Source organism: Myodes glareolus, chromosome 8 (genome assembly GCF_982192425.1).
Source record: "Myodes glareolus chromosome 8, mMyoGla1.1, whole genome shotgun sequence".
In the NCBI taxonomy this organism is placed as follows: domain Eukaryota; kingdom Metazoa; phylum Chordata; class Mammalia; order Rodentia; family Cricetidae; genus Myodes; species Myodes glareolus.
The window spans coordinates 25979937-25995850 of record NC_142033.1 but is presented as its reverse complement, the minus strand read 5'-3'; positions in this window follow the sequence as shown (position 1 = coordinate 25995850).

Genomic DNA, 15914 nt, shown 5'->3' with positions numbered 1-15914 from the left:
TGGGAAAGTGGGGAACAAAGCAAGGAAAGCAGGAGTCCTCATAGCACACATTGCTAGGAATGTAAGAACAATAGTCCCTGTCATTCAAAAATTCACCTTGTGTGTTCACACTACAGGGATTATCCTCTAATGCTCCTTGGTCTGTTAAGGATTCTCATCAACAACCTTATATTATTTGGAAGAATGAAACAAGGCACTTTCAGACATTCTTGAGAGTACAGCTGCTACAATCCTGTCTATCTGGTTCAAATTCTGAATGTAGGATAAAATCAGCAAGACAAAATGCTTTGTTTTCCTTAACTGCACCAGTATAAATTATATGCATGGATTTCCCCATAGCATTATTTAGTGTATGTACACTCTTATACTGCTGCTAGGAGGTACACAGCAAAGATTAATATCTGGCAATAAATGGACACATGGGAAACCAGAGGAGTTTGAGTGTTTGAGTCAAGTCATTAGAAATTGAATCAGAGCTGAGATTTAGAGGGACACATCCTGACAAGTCTCAGCTCATCTTTGCTCTGCTTGAACTGCTTGGCATCTCCAGAAGGCTCGTTGATTAGAATTCACCTGCACACGTTTCATGCAGAGAAGTCCAGAGCTGATATTAAGACATCAATGGTAAATTTGCATTTTGGAAACCTAGAAGGCTGCACATTTGGGGACATTCTGATTATATGCATTATGCACAATGTGAAAGATCTCTGTCATCAAACTCTTTAAAAATATTCTCCGTGAATAATTAGTTGTATAAAATATACTTTTTGTTTGGCTAATAAAACTAGTCCATTTCAAAGGAAGAAAATATGTATTCAGTTATTATTTTTATTTTTCAGGATTCACTAGTGTGAAAGTCACCCTCAGTTTCACTATTATCAAGAAAAGATAATACATGACACTTGGCTGTTGACATTCTGAACTTAGTCTGTGTTGTCATGTATAAATTGCTTTGTGTAGCAAGTAACCTTTTTTCCATATTTTAAATGAAACTATTTGTGTAAATCATCTGTAAACTACTTTTTGCCTCCACAATTATGTAATTTTTAAGCATCAATAGCCATTTGAGTTGTTGCATTACAATAAGAATGCTATTTATTACTCAACAGAAGTATTTTTTCCCATTATTCTTTATGAAAAACAGTTATTTAATAGTGTACTTTCATCTTTTTGTAACTTTTAACAAATAAATCACATGTATAAACACTTATAACTGAGAATGTAGTTCTTATTCTATTTTTAATAGTTTGGTATTTGTTTCAGTTGTATCTATTTGCAAGTTTTCTCGTTCTAATTTGATGAGAAGCCAATTTACTCACCCACTGGTTGTAGCAGGTTTCAGGGATTCAGGACAATCTCAGTAGGTGGGGATATTTGCCAGGAGTAGACTGACATGTTCTATCTAGTTTTGAGAAGCCTTAAATAATCATGAAAACTGTATAGAATTGAGAGTTATAACTGGTGGAGAGAGTGGGATAAGAAGGCGGAGTGACCTAGTGACCTAGGGAAGGCGGAGGAAGATGAATTGTTGACTACATGCATGGTCATGTACTCAGACTTGCATCTGGAGACTTCACTATGTAATGCACTGATTATTATTAAATGTATATTTCCCTCCAACTTCTTAATGACCTCATTTTCACTGTCCCTTATGGATTCATCTGCAGACTTAATATCATTTTGACATAAGTATAAAAGACATCCGTTAGAATGAATAGCACAAAAACAAATAATCCATCTACCTATTCAGAATGAAGCTGTCAGATTTATGTCTAACTCAAAGCCTTAGTAAGGTTTGCACCATTTGGGAGACTGAAGAAGCAGAGTTGGGAAGGCCTGTGATAAGTGGCTACACAGAGACTTCAAGACACATTAGCAAGTAGAAGGACTGGTAGAAAAGGGGATCTACATCAAGGAAGTGGAAGTAAATGTAGACAAGTCTTCAGAAAACTTCTTGTGCATTGACTAATCAGAGTGCCTAAGAAACTGCGTTCTTTCAGAATGTAGATACTCTGGCCTGAGATGCTCTGGATGTATTAATTCAGCTCAAGGCATTTGCTCTCTATGTATATTATTTTAGGATTATGATGCCAGATGTTTCTTGTGCAGAGTGTTGGCAATGGAATTCTTCATATATTTACCTTATGATTCCTATCTGAGAGGCTTTGGCTGAAGCGTACATGAGCAGAATACGTGATTAACATCTTTGGCTAAATCTAATCATATTTCCCATATAGAAATACTCAGCAAACTTAGGATCATTGATGTTAGCTAGTTGTCTCAGTTTTTGTTGATTCTATCTAGTCCCCAATTGTACCGTGTGAAGCAAAATTAAAAATACATAATTACAGTCCGCATGATAGGCTGTTGACTATTGCGAGCTAAAAGCATGCCGTGCTGGCTGTAGAAACACGGCCACCGTGGTCTAATTTCCTCTAATCCACTAGGTGCCTGCTTAATTACAGCCTTCCATTCATTGGCTCTCTGGCTGTATTCCATCTCAGCTTGTATATTTTTTTCATTCGGTTTATTGTCTATTTCTTTTTCATCGAGCAGCATAGAATACAAACTATGTCATTTTGTTCCTTGGCTTTCAACACTCTCCATTGAGCCATTTCTATATTTTATTGCAGTATGGCATTTAGCTCTTTTCTCAGACATAGAGAACTAAGGCATCTATAATAAATATTAGTCCTTAAAAGGTTTGGTCGTCTTTGGGTGTCAGAGTAGCATGAGGAATGACTGAGGAACATAAGAATCCTATCAGCTGTCAAACTGACCAGTAAGGTGGTTACACGGAGGATAAAAAGAGATGTTGAGAAAGGAGTCTCTTGCAATGTAGTTTTGTATTTAATGGAAGAAAGGGAATTGAAGGACCCTTGAAGTGATAAAGCTGTTGTGATATCCCTTGTGGTCTTGGCCACATGCATGAAGACATTTGTCCATACTCAGAACTATACACTTGAAACAGCTACCTTTGCCTGCTGAAACATCATAAGGTTGACATAAAAGTGTTCCCAAGCTAAGAATAAAAATTAATAACAATAAAGGTGGCAGTGGATAGTATACCTTTTAATAAGCTTTAGCCAGAAAACGCTTTATAAGATGACTGGAAACCTGACCAGGAAGCAATTGGTCAACTTAAAATTTGTTGACTAGGAAAAAGAAAATCAATGACTGTCATTTTAATTTTATTATTTCACCTCTTCCGCCGATTAGTGACTGGAGAAGCAATAATGCATGAAAGAAATTAGAAGCCAGAGAAGAAAACTAGAGTTTTATTCAAATGCTATTAGAGAAAGGAACTGCAATCAGTTTCACTCATCACTCACTCATTCTGTGCAAGCCATACTTTAATTATTACACCAATATTCATGATCTTCGAATGCAATTGCTTCTCAAGTTACCATGAGGTTATATCAATTATAAAATCCATTGTAAAATGAAAATACTGTAATTTAAAAATACATTTAATCCACCCAACCTATCAAGCACTGGAGCTTAGTGACAGAGTGTACAGTGTAATATTCTTTCTTTATCTTTGTGGTCACATAGCTGACTGGGAGATATGCCACACCATGGCTGTCATGTTGAGACACCCTATTCCAATAATACTGAAAAACCTCAAACTTCAGAAATAAAAACGTGGTTTATTCCTACTGTGTATCATTGTCACACTGTCATAAAGTTGAAAAATATTTAAAGTTGAATATTTTAGCCTCATAGAATATGGTAGGGATTGCCATTGAATAAGTATGGGGACTTGCTACAAGGCATTTTGGGTAAGTATATCAATAGATTTTTTTTTAAATGTTTGAGAATATTCACTTTTCATGTGAATTTTCAACTGCATGACTGCATTTCCTAACTGTAGATTATCAACCATTGCCCGGTAGCATAATCTGGCTAAGAAGTGTCACAGAGCATGCCAATATTGAATGAGTTCTTTCTTGTGAACGATGAGAGATTATGCACTGAATCTGTTTATTCTTTTTATAGCTCCAGCTGAGAAGTTACTGGATATATTCGTTATTCAATACCCAAGATGACATACTCTTAATATTGATATTGGAATTATCTGATAGCAAACAAAGTAAAAGATAATCATGCTAGGGTGAACAACTTATTTGATGAAACGTTCATTAGGGTTTACATATTCAACAATGAATTTCACTGATTTAGCCTCAATGGAGTAAACTCCCTCTTTAAATTTGGATGTTTAGCTTGGATTTTGTTATTGTTTAGAGTTATATTCATGGGCTAAATTGAATGTGTTGTTTATCCTTACAACATTCCATTTATCAAAACTTCTAGTCAAGGGACTGATTTTATAGGCACAGGAGTCATAGACATGGAAACACAATTCATTGCATTAAGAGGACTAGCTATGGACTCTACTATAAAACATTCTCTATTATTGATAAATTTTTTAGACTACTGAGGATTGTCTTATAATCATAAGCATTCCTGCATTGTATATCAAAACCAGGAAGCTGTGCAGTGTTATATGATTATTAAAGACATGTGAGGGTATGAAGCTTATGCAACTGCAATACCACCCTCCAGATTATTTGCTTTTGAAAAGGTAAGGAAACAAGCTAATAGAAAGTTAGAATATTGCCTATGCTTTTATACATTAAGATCCATTAAAAATAAAGCCTGTATCTCAAGGTCTATGGATGGCCATTGGTTTCTGTATCCTAAAACTCAAGTAAAACGTTTGTCTATCATGACACTCAATGATATTTCCATAGAATTCAGAGCTGAAATTGATACCTGACTATTTTAAGGTTTTCATTCCACTAAATGAGCAAAATAAGAGTTGTGTTATTGCTGGATGAGTGACTCTGATTGTTAAAGGCAGCAATGTTCTACATAGTCTGTTTTTACATGGGTATTTTAAATACAGGTGATATTCTGGTGACATTAAAACTAATGACAAAGTCAAGCAGAGGCAGACACACTATAAGACATACTATATTATGTAAGGACCCTAATATGGCTGAGGTTAAATAATCCCTAAAAGATAAGGAATAGATACAAAGAGATTGTTTAGTACATAAAGGAATGTGACACCAGGCCTTATAGTCTGAGTTCAGTTCTTGGGACCCACATGGTAGAAGAAAAGAGCTGACCCCTAATCTTCAAGTGTGTTCTACAGTATTCCTCTATGCATGATAAATTAATGTAACTTAAAAAGGAAATTTCAGAGTGAAAAATCCTATCTTGAGCTAATGACCTTTTAATAAATGAGGACTATAATGCTCATTCTTATACACATAATACCACATGTATGTGTGTGTGTGTGTCTGTATACCCTTACATGTTTTCCCTCTTACCTTTCTCTTATTGTTTTATTTTCACATGCTTTTATTTATCACCCAGTGTATAAATTACATGTTATGAAAATAGCAGCGGAAGATACTTACAAAATCAATGACTGCCACCTTGGTGTCTTGGGTTTATGAGGCCTTGGTTTTGGCACTTTTTCAGATGTAAGACAGTTTAAGTTTCATTTGTCAAAACAATACTTGCATTATGTGACACTGGAACACTTTCTTTTTGTTTGAAGTTTAAATGTGGGGGAATATCTAGTGCTGTCGGATGGTCAGGAATATAGACAATCACAGGCACCTGTCACCTTTTCGTGACTTCAACACATCCTACATTCATTCACTGTGAATTCATGTGAATCTTACCTTTTCCAGGTTCTTCATCTTATTTTCCCTGGTTACAAAACAAAACTATTTTCCCTGATAATAGCTATGTCATCAAAGCTATATGTGTCAGCACGTTGCTCAGAGTTTCTGGTTTGGTAGAGAGCGGCATGAAGGAAGCACTCAGAATCTCTCCTCGATTGTTGCAGGATCTGCTGGAGTTATAGCGGCTCTTAGAAACATATATATACATATATATATATGTATATATATATATGTATATGTATGTATATATATATGTATATGTATATATGTGTATATATATATATATATATATATATATCTGGGCTTGACATCAGTTCTAGTGTTTCCTGGGAACTGTTTCTAGGTCTGCAGCTTCTGATCTCAGAAAACACAAGAGGCACAGAGTCACGAAAAGTTGTTTCTGTCTAGTCTGATTGTGGTGATTTGAATAGGTATCGTCCCTATAAACTAATATTTGAATGTTTGGTCCTCAGGAAGCTGCATTGCTTCCCACCATGATGATTACAGATGTAACCTCTGAAACTATAAGCAGCCCCTAATTAAATTTAAGAATCTCTGTGGTCATGGTGTCAGTAATAGAAACCCTAAGTCACAGAGAGACCTTTCTAGAATAACTTATTCTAATAAGGTTAGGCAAGGCATGTAAACATGTATGTACAAGTCTATACAAACACACACATGATATGATTTTCTCTCCATTTGTAAATTCTTATGCACTAATGCATGAATAAAATCAAAAAAATAATTTGGAAGAATACATGATTTGCACAGGTACACATCAAAATGCACGACTGTATGTGTGTTTAACATGAGTGAACTTGTGTGTATGTGATATAAAGCTAATTCAGTTTAAGTATTTATTCACCTTTAATTCCTAGTATATTAGTTTTAAATTGTATTTCATTTTTGCACTTATTTGGAAATATTTTGCAAGTATCTTTATTTTAACAAAATTGATCAGATTTCAATATCAAGCAATGACATTTTTAAAACTAGCCATATGGCACAATATCATTAAAATCACTTACTTTTTAAATTATTTGTGTGTGTGTGTGTGTGTGTGTGTGCGCGCGCACACACACACACGTTATTATGGGTGCCTATGAAGACCAGAAGAGGACATCATAGCCCTAGTTGTTGGAGTTGCAGGAAGATGTCAGTTTCCTGATGTGAGTGTTGGGAACCAAACTTTGGTCCTCTGAAGAGCAGCAAATCCTCTTAACCTCTGAGCCATCTCTACAGCCCTAAAATATGTTTGAAATTCTTTGTTCTTATCGTGACTGATGGTCAAATTATCAAATTATTCAGCTAAAGGAAACACATTTTGAGTGATGTTTGGAAGCAACTAGAGTTATCTGTTTAAGCAACTTCATGATGCCACAGACAAGTTTTGTGCATTATTGGTTGACTTCAGCTAATAAACTTGCTATCCAGGACACTACTTTCCTCTGAATTGTTAAGACCTTGTTCAGGTTTTTTTTTTTAATTTGTTTCTTACATATGAGTAAGGAGTTAAAAAGACATAAAATCTGCAAATATTAACAAACTAGGTTATTATTATGTTTCTTTCGGAATTTGACTACAAAAGTGAGATAGCATTCTAAAATGCCTGTCCAGTAATCCTCCTGCCATTAAGTTTGTTCTTCAGGGCTTTCTGCATTGATTTCTGCTGGATTCTCATTCAAACCTTTAAAGAGGAAGAACCTGAAAAAGAGGCTAATGGATTTTGTCTTTTTGGAGTAGGTGCCAGCGCTCAGTTCTGATGTCCTTAGGGCACACAGAACAAAGCAAAATTAGAGCCTCCTGTGCTTCAGTGAGCTTAGGGAGTATGGAAGTAGCCACTCATTTTTTCTAGAGCTTATGTACAGCCCTCCCCATAGGATAGATTGCCTGGGAAAGAAAAGAAATCCTCTACTCTACTCATTGGCTGCTTTGCAGGCAGAAAACTAATTCTTCTTTCTACTCAAGAACTCTAATCGATGGGGATAGTGGACAGTATAAAGCTGTTTGAGCACCAATGACATGTATTGGCATTAAACAAGAACAATTTTAATTTGTAGCTTCATTCCAAAATTCGAGGAACAAAATAAATAAATAAAAACGTCCATTTTGTCAAACAAAAGGTTTTAGATTTCATTTACATCAATATAGCAAAAATATATAACAATAATAATTAAAACAAAACTTGTCTATGCTCTCTTAACGTGTCTGCTTCGTAAGCTTTGGCTCACAATTTCAATATGGAATTTCCCTAGCTACTCCATTTACGAGAGCAGCTTCATTTAGTGGTGGCATTTTATGTGCCTTCTCTACATTTGTAAACCCAGCCCTGCTCTTTAGGACTAGGAATGGACACAATTTAATTCTGTTTATTATAGAAATCAAGGCCTTTTGGAAGGAGATTGTGAGCAGCTGTTTAATATTGTCTTTCTGTTAATATAGAGGTTCATTTCTCATGCCCTCTGAGGACAAGGCAATTCAAGAGGCTCTTTCTGCAGCGCTGCAGGTTGATGCCAGGAATCCGCCGCAGAGAAGCTTTGCTGCTAATTGGTGGGGCTGGCTGCAGCTGGCAGGTGTCAATTTAAGACCCATACTCCAGTAGGATTTCTGGGGATTCTACCTAGAACACATCCCTAATCAAAAGAGAAAATGAAAACATCGTTTTTGTTATACAACTTCTCAGCAACATTTTCATCTTCTGTAGCTGGATTCAATATAAGTTTTTGGAATGAGGACAGGCCAGGATTATCTCTGTCTCTCTCAGATGACTGTATTTAATAGGGAAGGAAATTAAATGTTTCTTTTAAAAAACAATCTAGTTAAAATCAGAGAGCCAACTTTAAGATGAAATGATGGTTTTAGTTATTTCATTCGCAATAGCAACTGACTGAAATCATATTTACATAAAATAGTCTCTTGAATATGGCATTTGATATTTCCTACTGTGACATAAATGGACCTATTATATTTGATGGGAAATCAAACCGGCAATTAGTCATTGCTAGTTTCTGAGGTAGGGTTATAGGACCTCATGTAACACAGCCATATATTTGTCTCACTATATAACTGAGGGTGACCTTGAACTCCTGGTATTTCTGCTTTTACCTCCCAAGTGCTAGGCTTATAGGCATGCACTGCCATGCTTAGCTTCTCCGTCTTAAGAGTGATTATGGCTCTGTAGTCAGTATCTTAAATTTTAAAGTCTCTTTCCATTAGAACAGCAATATTAGGAGTTAAAGGATAGTACTTTTTTTCTTTCTTCTTGCAAATTCTTTTTATTAAAGTGAGTTTACATGTACTTATTTACTTACTTTCCTTTTCTTATTGATTTTTATTGAGCTCTTGCGAGGTATAGTGGTACACATTTGCGATTTTATTACTTGAGAAGCTGAGACAGTAGGACTGACGAGTTTTAGACCATCCTGGGCTAAACGGTAAGACCTTGCCTCAAAGACAAAATAGAGCATTAACGACAAAGACAAAGAAAAGCACTAATTCTTAAATAGAGAATGAGTGTATAGAATATTGAATTTCCTTGACAAGATGAACTGGAAAATGATTAAATGGAGAAGCATTGTGCTATACCTATTTTGAATTGACCACACATTTAAAAATAATATTGTACACACTGTAGATTTCTGAAAACCTGTATCTTCTCTATCCTGAAGGCAGCATCTGTTCTCTGCATTAAAATGTGATATTTTAGATCTTTCTTCTCTCTCTCTCTCTCTCTCTCTCTCTCTCTCTCTCTCTCTCTGTGTGTGTGTGTGTGTGTGTGTGTGTGTATGTGTGTGTGCACATGTATTTCTTACAAGGTTTTGGAAATTTTGATTTATCCATTCATTGGTTTATTGCCCCTCTTAAACACATAAAATCTGATATTTATTAGCAAAATAAAATCTCATTTGGGAAAGGGGTGGGAACAGAGTGTGGTCATATAGGTTTTATTTGTCATGGCTAGCCTTTGCTCCCATATATTCCCATTACTGTAACAGGAACGAGTGGGCTGCTTGTTATCCCAGCTGCCCTGCTAACTTACACCCAAAATAATCACACAGAAACTATATTCCTTTAAACACTGCTTGGCCCATTAGTTCTAGTCTCTTATTGCCTAACTCTCACATCTTGATTCAACCCATTTCTAATAATCTGTGTGTCACCACGAGGCTGTGGCTTACCGGGAAAGATTCAGCATGTCTGACCTGGCATCTCCATGGTGGCTCTCTGACTCTGCCTTCTTTCTCCCAGAATTAATTTCTTTCTTCTCTGCCTACCTAAGTTCTGCCCTATCACCAGGCTGAAAGCAGTTTCTTCATTGACCAATGAAAGCAACAAAAACACAGAAGGACCTCCTACACCACATTGCAACTTCTGTAATGTTAGCGTGATTTCATCAGGCTAGAAAACCTACTGTTTAGATTGAGTTTTATAAAATGTTGCAGAAGAAAATGCTTGAGTAAAACAGAAGCATAAGTGATATCTCAATCAGCTGAGCTATGCCTTCTGCATAACTTGAGTTTGATCCCTAGAACTGATTTAAAATTAAAATCTATCTATCATCTATCTATCTATCTCTCTCTCTCTCTCTCTCTATCTATCTATCTATCTATCTATCTATCTATCTATCTATCATCTATCTCTCTACCTACCTACCTATATATCTCCATCCTTCTATCTGTCTGTCTATTACCAACCATCTTAAAATGATGGTATTTGAGTATAATTATATATTTGAACGTTAATTGTCATTTTTTCCCCTGTAGCTATGTTAGCCTTCTCAGGACTATGGCAAAATAGAACAATTTAATGTGAAGAGATTTATTTTGGCTCATGGTTTCAGAGATATTTGTTCATAATGTTTGGCTCCCTTGACTTTGGTCCTGAAGATAGAACGTCATGATTGTGATAGCTGGCGAACTGTAGAGAGAGAACTTTACTCTTTTGTTGTTGGTGGTTTTGGATTAAACTTTTTAAACCCATTTGTTTATGTTGCCATTTAAGCTTGATGACAATGCCAGAGGGCATTTCCATCTAAGCAAATTGAGAGGGACAAATTCATGAAGCTCTCCCTCTTACTCTCACCCCACTACTTTACCTGGTCATGTGTTAGTAAGCACACCATCATACAGAACTCGTAAAGACAGACATAAGGATGTACATAGCAGTGTGCACTTCGGATGTTTTCGGATGAAAACAAGTAATATTTGACTTTGGTGTCCAGTCTCTGGTCACATTTGTTTTCTCGAAGGCAATTGTATAGCTGTTTCCTTCAGATTGAAACACACCTTCCTAGTCAGAGGAAGGGAGCTTATACTTAGCAGGTAAGAAACTTAGAGACTCAGAAGATCCAAGAGATTGTATAAATAGTAACAGCGGCACAGGAGAGGGATCTCTTCTGTTAGCAGAGCTACCTGTATGTTGTTCAGGATGATTTAAGGGTGCAACTTTTCCTAGTAGTCCCCCATGCTGGGGTGGTTTTATTTGTTATTTATTTATTTATTTATTTATTTAGTGTGTGTGTGTGTGTGTGTGTGTGTGTGATGTCTTTCAGTCATTCATGCTCCAATAAACGGCATCACAGTTATGGTCCTACAAGCCATTCCTACAGTCCCTGGTTCACAAGCTGGACTAGAATAGGATCACTTTTCTGGCCTGTCATTGGTACCATATTTGGGGTAATGCAATGTTTATTCATGTCTCCTTAGGAAAAGCCAAAAAACAAATAAAATGACATCTTACTGTATCTGTTTTAAGGTGAAGAATTCTCCTGTCCTTCAAAATTAACTCTTGACTACACTGAACTACACAAACAGACAAGGATTAGATATTAACCGGCTGGCAAGTCAAAGTCAAGCATTAATTTAGGGTAAGGGTGCTAGGTTAGTGCATAAAGCACTTGCCATGAAAATGTGAGGATAGGAGTTTGGATCCCCAGAACTCAAATAAGAAGACTGACAGGTGTGATGGCCACTCATAACTTCAGCACACAGTAGTTTAGATAGGGGGACCTGGGGCAAGTTTGCAAGACGTAAGTCCGTAAGTAAATTGGTGGGCGACTGTAGAAAATACCCAATAACAACTTCATGACTCACATGGACAGTCATGTGCATATTTATGAATCTGCCTCTACACACATATGTGCCCCCACACATGCAAACATGCATATCTCATTAATGCATAGTATACACACACGTACACTCACACGCTCAAATGTATTTACTTTTCTCTTTTCTTTGGTAGAATGACATAATGGTTTAATCATATGGGGCACTGTTAAGGTTTTCAAGGATATGCTACACTTACATAGATTTAAAATGAAGTGACTGACAGGAGCATGTGGTCATGCTATTGGGAGGGAAGGCAATTAAATTTATATAATACAACAACATGAGGGTAATCTGAACGTAGGTGAAGATAAAAATCCAGTGACCTGAAGTCCTTTAAAATATAGTACAGCTATTTTCTTCAAAAGCTTTATAGTTTTCTATATGTGTGCATGTGTATCACATAGCACTCACACTAGTATGTTGTATGTAGGATAACTCTTCCTATGTTCTATATGAAGAAATTGCTGTCTTTCTTAGTTGTGTTTCTTCGCACCTGTAGTTTAGCTTAGCCAAAAACCGTCTCATGAAACATTCACTCTATTTCCTTGAGCTGATACAAGGGAATGCATTTCAAAATAGATAAAATGTTATATATTAACATGATACAACAGATGTCCTGTCTTCTATTTAAAAAATGATGTATGTAAGCATCATAAATTCCTTTTACATATGTTTCTGACCATCTGTTACACCTGTATCAGGGAGCAAAATACATGGAAACAGTAACAGGCAGCAATTCTGCTTTAATGGAGATTTCAGTTAATTGTATGTGCTATGAAGTTTCAAATAGCATCTGGGGTCAAAGGCCAACTTTCGTATGCTTAGTTGAACTGAACTTCTGAACTTTAAAATTTGCTTTTCAGTGGTGGAAAAACTGTACTAGAGAAGCAATTTACTTGGCCTGGTTAAGAATTATTCATTTTTCCCCCTATACTCTAATCTGCTACTTCTAATTTTCCTGCATCTTTCCATCAGCTCATGAGAAGGGCAACCATTGTTTGAAAAAATACTTACTTTTCTAAAGGAGAGGATGTATATTTTGAATTATATTCTCCTTTTCAGATGTGTCCATTTACCTAAAGATAAGCTTATGAGATGATGTGAACTTCAAGTATAAAAAGCAAAGTTTTTATTTAATAAATCAGTTTTATAATGACATCTCTATTTGTCCTAATACATTCGTGATTAATGCTTTCTTATGGAAATTTTATCCATCTCATTTGATAAGGAAGGAAAATGACTTGTCTTTTAAGAACTGACTGACAACCCAAGATAGTTCTTTGCTGTCATCTTTTGTTTCTTGTTTAAATTCTTAAAAATTAATTATGCTTATATATAGTATAAATGCATATATATGTATAGGATGTAAAGTCACATGCATGTGTGTACATGTACATGTGGATGCCAATGGTCAACATCAATTTTATTCCTGGATCACTTTCCATCTAGTTTTATGAGACAGGATTTCTCTATGGACCTGGACCTTATAGACTGGCTAACCTGCTGCCAATCAAGATTCAATGTCCACTTGTGTCCAGTCCCCTCAGCACTAGGGTGAGAGATGTGTACCATGCCATCTCAGTGTTCAGATGGGTGCTGGAGACCAGAGTTTATGTCGTCATGCTTGACTGGCAGGCACTTTACCAGGAACCATCTGTAATGGTTTAGATAAAATGTCAGCGCAGTTCCCTGAAGGCCAGCCTGGTCTCACCACCCTGAGGCCTCTGTGGGTCCCAAGTGGGTGGGAGTTGGTGGGTGAGAGAGCAGGTCAGCAGGGCAGGTCCTACGAGGAACCATGGTGGATGAGAGATGGATAGGCATGCCATGCAAAGAATTTCGGTATAGTTTATTTAATGGACTATGGAAGGGAAGGGAAAAAGGGGACAGGGAGAAGGGAGAAGAAGAGAGAGAGGCATGGGGCTGGGGGAGGGGGAAAGGGAGATATGGAGAGTGAGAGAGAAAGAGAGAGAGAGAGAGAGAGAGAGAGAGAGAGAGAGAGAGAGAGAGAGAGAACCTGAGCAGAAGTTACCTTTTCACAAGCGAGCACAGTCTGGAGGAAGCAAGATACCTGCTTCCCTCTGTGGAAGGGGAGAGTTTAGGAGAGGGCGGGACTTATCTCTTAAAGGAACAGGGTACCTGATAGACCAGGCCAACAGATCATAACACCATCTCCGCAGTCCTGAGAACTTTTGTTGAAGCACATTATTCATCAGATGACTATTTAGTCTCAGGCTTAGGAAAGTAAAATAAACAACGTTGAAACAGCTGGATTTTGTTTACGTGACACTAATGACATATTTAAGCAGCAGCAGGACTTGAACTGGAGTTAGGAGTAGAAAAGTCAGGACCTAGACAAATTGTGTCCTGAGGAACAATATGTGGCCCCATTCTCTACTTTCTGACAGGGCCTGTCTAAATCATCAGGTTTCTCCCTATAATTTTATTTACTTGCATATGGAAAGAAACGAAACAAATGAGAATATAAAAATTGCTTGTTGTAGCATGGTTATAGAGTGCTTGCCTAGCATGTGTAAGGCCTTGGGGTTCTATCTCTAGAACCACAGGAAAACCTCACAAAATGATAACCCCTAAATCAGACTGATAGTCTCAAATAATGGACACATTAAGAGGGCATTTTAAATTTTGCCCTGATTCTTAAATGTTGGAAAGATAGTTCTGTTTTATGCCAATACCTCCCCCTAATAAAATATAAAAGTTCAGAATTTGTTTGGAAATAATAACTATATTTTCTGAACTAAAAATCTTAGGAAGAGTGACCCTGGTTTACCACCATGAAAGTCTTTTCAGTGTCCGGCTTAACAGGAGACTGGAGTCTCACAGATGAACTTGTGCTCACATTACTGACATAGCACACACCCTAGATCCTGCCAACACTATACACACCTGGGAGGTGATGACAGTAATGGCAAACAGCCCATTTGAGCATTATTTTGTAAATACTTTGCCCTCATGAACTGTTCCAGGATGGTGGAAACAATCCCAAGCATCCATAACCATGTTTGAGAACTTTTGCTCCAGGCAGCTAGGCACTGAGCTTGCCCTATTGCCCTTCAGAGTCAGGGAGAGCGGCTATGCTGTTTTGCTTAAGGACTGGTGTCATGTCCATGTTTCTTCCAAGCTTGCCTTCTGAGAGCAGTGGGAGCCATGGCTTCACTTTGAGCTGCGAAGGAGTTCTTCAGATAGACATCTTTGCTAAAGGACATCCAAAAGCTTCAAGCTATTTGAAGTAGTTAATCTGAATGTGGAAAAGAGTCATCAAATTCAGCGATAGAGCCAGGTGAAAATCCATTGTGTGAAAATTATCTCTGACTGAATTCAATCATTTGAGAGAATCTCAAAAAACTAATTGAACACTGCTCTCTTCTCTGTGCATTCTATGAAATTTTAGAAAAAAAAACACATAGAAACAATAAAGGAGCAATGACCTCATGAGTCATCAAGAACAGATTTCCTCAGCGTGGGAAGCTAAAGGAGTTCCTAGAGAACAGAAACCAAAGCAAGATTAAGGGAGAGAGAAAACAGAATACTTTGGCCCCAGGCAGCAGATCTGTAAGTAAGCATAGATCTTCCAAATTCCAAGGTCAGAATCAGCGTGTAGGAGAAATGAGTATAGGCCAGGGAGCAATCAGCATGCTGATTCATTAAGCAGCTGCCTGGGAGCTGCCTCTTTCTTTCCATAGTAAATAAATAGTCTGACAGCAAGAATTTTTGCCTCTAGGCTAAAGGCAGAGAGCTCGTCCAGAAAGGGTTTGTAACTGGCCTTGAAGCACAGTAGAATTCATGATAAATAGATATGTATAATGACTACTATTCAGGGGAAATTGAGTCACATATATATGTATATATACACATACTCTTTTTAATTTGTCATATTAAAAAAGACAGTCTTCTGATGCCTGTCTGCTCGTTCTTTATCCACATAACCTATTCACATGACTGTCAGTTGTCACTTTCTGTTAGTGATTATTCTGAGATGTGGCCCATCGAGGGGGCCAAATCTATCTTTATGTTTGATGACGTCTGTATCTGACTTTGCATTGAAAGATATAGACAAAAGTCATATGAGCCAAATACACTATACAAC